This window comes from Salmo salar, chromosome ssa01 (assembly GCF_905237065.1).
Source record: "Salmo salar chromosome ssa01, Ssal_v3.1, whole genome shotgun sequence".
Lineage (NCBI taxonomy): Eukaryota > Metazoa > Chordata > Actinopteri > Salmoniformes > Salmonidae > Salmo > Salmo salar.
Genome location: NC_059442.1, coordinates 37,448,604 through 37,454,307, shown reverse-complemented (window position 1 = coordinate 37,454,307; position 5,704 = coordinate 37,448,604). Strand labels below are relative to the sequence as shown.

Below are 5,704 nucleotides of genomic sequence, written 5' to 3'. Positions count from 1 at the left end.
TGTAAATAATATTTTTTTTCTTAACTGACTTGCATAGTTAAATAAAGGTTTGTGATTGTAAATAACAACATATTTTTGTGAAATTATCTCATTGATACCAGCGCATCATTTGTAGCCAAATTGTCTTGAATTAAACATAGGATTAAGCCCTTACTGTCTAACCATGTCCAAGTGGCAAAATGGTCAATTTAATTCATCTGTAGAAAGAAAGTGGTTGAAACCTTGACATGGCACAGTGTGTAGGCTATGTGAGATAAAACAGTGTTCGGCCACAACCTCATTCATCACCACTCCTTCCTCTCACTCCTCCTCCTCGAGAGTCCCACCATGGAATGATGGAGGGGGATGTCAATCGTGCTTCTGTCCCTCATTAGCGACAGGCCCTTTCTCTGTGGTGTGACAGACAGCTTGTTACACTCAACCTGAGGCTGAGGCTCGTTAACACTGCCTTCCTGGAATACACAGACATAATGAAAGAACCTGGCAACACATCTCACTTAGTCTATTAGCCTCTCAGTTTCCTCTCTGGGAAACTGCTCAGGGCCTCCTTTCAGACCAGGGCCAAACAAAGACCCCTCGTTCTTAAATGCCAGACAGCCCCACGGATGGACAGCTGGGTAGGAAATGTCACACCGTGTGCGGAATGCCCATTATCAGACAGTCATTTGTTCTCTCTGGCTCTCCACCCTCCACTCCATCAATCCCTGTGTCCCTTCTCCCCCCCCCCCCCGCTTTACAACCTGATATGGAATTGACAAATCAAGTCTTGTGTCTGTGACAGAATATAATCAACTAGAAAGTGCATGGGAGCCAAGTCCTCCAGCACCCATTCTGCTCAATCTAATTGGTTTTCGGCATCAAAGGTGTCACTCAACGAGAGACTACCCTTTTTTAGGCACTCTTCTCCCTCATTATGGCCCTGGGTCTGAGTCCCATTTACAGGGGGACCATCAGTTCTCCATACAGTGGGAAATCAAATTGGGAGGGGAAGGTTATAATTAGTCATTTCATTTGACGGAGCATTTCTGTCTCCATTTAATCCTTGACACCCCAGGCCACTTTTCTCACAGTCTCCGGTTGTCTCGATCTATGTGACCGCCACACCTGGCCTCATGGCACATGGCAGTGACATCACGTCATGGCTCCTCCAGAGGGTTGCGTGGGTGCTCAGCTTGCTCTATATTCATGGACAACCTCCATATGGACAATAGATACTCTGTTGCTTAAGAGTAGTAATGGTAAAAGCACATACATTAGTGCCTTTGATGTCATGGAATGCAATTTAAATGCATTAATATAACGTCATTTCAGATATATGATCATGTTCTCAGAGGCTTCAGGATTGGAGTTGTAGATTCAGGTCTGTGGGACAAAGACAAAAGGCCCTATCCCCACTGAGTGAAGCCACAAAAGGCATGAAACAAATTAGTCCAACTTTTTTTTTTTTGTCTTCTCAACATTTGATCTTGGTTCAAGCACTCCACAAGCAACGGAAATAAATTCCATAAGAGTAATTTGCATTTACAATTTACAACCCACCCACTAGCCATTGTCAGGTCAATAATATATATAAACAGTATCTTTGGATATCACGTCAGTATATAACTGAAAAATCTACCATAAGGCTTTTGGAGGATAAGCATTATGACGTGTTAGGAAAGGTCTTGAGGTTAAACAATCATGAGCCATTTTTTAATAACATGTCACAAGATAAGAAGCAGAAATAATATGAGATGTTGAAGATCAGTACATTATGTCTAGGTATGTGTAGCGGCAATAACATCACTATCAATTTCAAGCAAATAAAGAGAAACCGGATTGCAGGCTTACCAATGACTGAATATATTAGGGACTCACTCAGAACTTTTACATAGTATTGCAAATGGGAGCATAAAATATACTTTAACAACTTTGAAAAAGTACAGTAAATTCCAAAGAATGATGGAAGGCATTCTGGAATGAAGAGACTAAACACAGCAAGCCCTGTTGTAAACAGGGTTTGACACCCAAGGTTCCATCGCTTCTATCCATACGTCCCCTGCTGCTTGACTGAGGCACAGAAATTGCCCAACTGACAAATGGGGTATGAGAGAAAGGGAAGGGAGACACAATCAGTTGCTTTTTCAAGGGTAGCCTAAAACTACACTAGCCAGAGGAAGAAAGGTGGGATTCAGTAGTCTCTAAGTTTCACAAGCCCTCTGGACATAAGAAGGAGATAACGTAATAGTGTTTTTATTTTGGCACCAAATTGAAGAGGTCCATTTATGGTTAGGGTAATATGTATGTCAAGGTTATTAGTAAACCGAAATTGAAACTAAAAAGAAAACAAATCATGAAAAAACTATTTTGAAAACTGAAATAAAATAATTAACACACTTGTTTTGAAAAACAAACTATACTGAAACTCTGACTCCAAAACGAAAAAAAAATAGGGAAAAAAATGAATTCTGTTAAAGTTTTTCTGAATGTGGTTTTCAAGCTTGTGAAGCTGGAGGGTAAATGCTGCCAGGAGATGACGATGTTTCGAACAAATAGATGACGATGTTTCGAACAAAGACCCCACCGTTATGGGGTATTTTTCAGCAGGGCACTGTGGAAGGTCTCCAGATCACCTGAGTTTTACCAAGAGAAAAGGGGTACATTAAACTGATTACATGGTCCGGAAGGTACTCTTGTGGCCCTTAAACACAAACCCTACCCAGTTCATGTTTATGCCATGCTTACTGTAAATTCAGCTATCTTAGCCATCATCTTGTACATATTTTTGCCAACTTACCTTCACCTTGTGCAGAGCTAAGGTTTGGAAGCACATGCCAGTGGAATCAGATTCTGTACCACCTACATAACACACAACACACTATTTAACAACCCCACTAATTGTATTGATCTCTATTAGACTGGCTAGCTTTGTACACCTAACATGGTCATTTCAATATTGTCAGCTTGCTGTTAGCTAGCGTCACTAAATTGGCAGCAAGATTGCTAGCCAGCTGAGAACCAACTAACCAAACATAGATTTATATATACACTCATCATTGCTACCAACACACAGAGTACGCTATATCGACAATTATATTTTTAGTAACGGAGTGTTTTCCAGACAAGGGTGGAATAGATGGCTCTGATTGAGCTACTCTTATTTGCTAACATTAGCTTAGCTGCTGAAGGTACCAGTCTAGCAGTGACTACCATGGCATAGGTCAAAATTGATTGACAGTGTGTATCCAAAATATAGCTGGTTAGCTATATGATTTAGCTGATGGCATTTACAGTTCTATACAGGACTGTAACATTAGCTAGCAGGCTAATTTACCTAGTCCAGCTAAGGTAGCTAATGTTATGTTCTGTCTAATAGAGAATATTTCATTTTGACGTGAAGGGAAAAAAAAACAATGGTATTGCATCACTTCTCATCTGTCGTTGAAATAGATTCCCCATCAACTCAGCCTGAAAATCCCTCTGATAATACTTGGTCACTGTAAGCATAATTCTTAATAGCCGCAAGCCATTAGTAGGTAGAACGGTGAAAGATAACTCATTTTCACGCTTGTTCGTAATCAACACAGCCAGACACTGAACACCACTGGGACATGATGACAAACGTTAGTGAAAACAAATGTTTAAAAAAAAAGTTCGGAGATTACTGAGTGCTGGTCGCCAGCATCCAAGTTGTGGGCACGCCTCATCTAGCTAGCACGGTGGTATCTGCATTCGCTATGAATGCCGGACCCTGTGGTTCACTATGAGCAGCCTAATACACAGGAAGTCGAAACTTCTCAATTCTACCAGTGAAATGAAAATGCGCTCGTTCTAGCTTGTGGTTTGGATCATTTTAATGTTTATGACAGAAGTAATGTTGTTAATATAGCCATGACTATATGCCGTGGCAGAGCCAGGCTCTTTAATGTTTTAACCCTATCCCAAACCGTAACTTAAAAACACTTCGAAATTTGACGTTTGGATAAACGTGGATAAACGGCAGAACCTGAAGTCAAATTGGTAAAATTGGGAGATTTTGTTGCTATATTTGTGCTTCAATGTAACACATACACATACATATTATTGTTTTTAAGGGCTAATATCTTAGTCATCTGCTGATTTGAAAAAGGCTTTTCCATGGTAAGATCCTGGTGGGTCATATGGCCTACTGGACAGGATTTATGTGAGTGATGGAGCGGAGAGAAATTCACACGTCACATAACCTATTGGAGTGTCCAAATTGCAGGATGCATCACTCTGGGCCTGGGGTCAGTCGTCACTGCCAGCCAGGTCCTGGTGAAAGGCCAAACATCCTCCCTCCCTCAGCTTGACCGTCTCTCTGTCCAGCGAAACTAAAGCGCTCTCTCTTTCACACACACACACACACACACACACACACACACACACACACACACACACACACACACACACACACACACACAGTATGAATGGAAACAAAGACATACCTTTTGGAGAGGAATTAGGACTGTAATCCATCATGTGACCATAATAACCATACTCCTCCCCAACTTTCACAAGGTCAATAGCTGAATTCCCATTGTGGAATGCATGCAGACAAAGGCATACACTTTTAATGAATGAATCAATAAGCATACTATAAGGGCTCAATTAAATCTGTATTGTGGAAGTATAGCGCGATTCAAATGTAAAGGTAATTTCCAATTGAGCCGACATGTGCAGTGTTAGCTGTGAATGCAATTTATGCAAACATGGGTACATTGCCTTTAAATTTCAATTGTGCTATAGAGCAGATCTTACGAGATACGGATTGAATCGAGCCCTAAAATATCTCATATCAAAATGTATTTGGCACGCAACAGAATACAAATCAAAGACAACATACTGTATATCAAATAAAAAATTAGCTAAGCCATGTTTTCATAGTTTTTAAATGTTTTTTTATTGGAGGTTAAAATCCCCCCAAAAGGAACTTCCTGCTCTCCTGTTGTTGGATGTTTCCCCCCAGGAAGCAACAGGAAGCAGAGTGTATTATGGGACATGAATGTGCCTGTGTGCTCAGTACTGTAGCTCTATCTATCCGAGGCACCACCTGCTGTTTCTGTGCCTGTTTTCATTCAGTCTGTCATTCACAGTAAAAGATATACAACATCAATAAATAAATAAATAAATAACCAGGGAATAAGTTCATTAAAATAATCATTTTACAAACTAGAAAAAGAGGCTTTGTGTGTGTGTTATTGTAGATGTAGTGATTCAAATGGAAATCTAAAATCTTGACACTCTGACACATTCTCTTTTAAAGATCTTTTTCCATCTTCAGCGTTTTCCTGGTTCTGATTCTACAGGCTCACAGCTGGACTTTTGTTATCTGCTGTTTCATTACATGTTTCATTTCCTTTTCTCATTACTGGGGGACTTGCAGTACACACTGATCACAAATCAAAAGGCAGAATCTTTAAGATGTCAAATCCAATTCAAAGCTTGATTTATTTTATACAATAAAGAGATTCCAATCCCAAACCAGTGTGTGTCCAAAATGGCACCTTATTCTCTATGACATAAGTTCACAAATATAGTGCATTTTATATGGAATAGTGTGCCATTTCAGAGCTGTTGGCAGTTAAGAAGCTCCCCAGGAAAGATAACCCTGATGTGTCGATCTACCATCAACTAGCAGAGAAAGATGACAATAGGGTCTGTGTATAGGGAGGAGGTCAGAGACCTGGCCGTGTGGTGCTAGGAC

General features: G+C 40.4%; 1 long non-coding RNA gene across 1 annotated transcript; it reads right to left on the bottom strand.

Annotated features, from left to right (window-relative positions):
- Nucleotides 1-1,670: 1,670 nt before the first annotated feature.
- On the bottom strand, nucleotides 1,671-3,723 carry LOC106600919 (uncharacterized). The gene is made up of 3 exons (XR_001327917.2): nucleotides 3,645-3,723; nucleotides 2,777-2,838; nucleotides 1,671-2,612 (listed from the first exon to the last, which is right to left on the bottom strand). It is a non-coding gene; the product is annotated as an uncharacterized lncRNA (long non-coding RNA).
- Nucleotides 3,724-5,704: the final 1,981 nt, after the last annotated feature.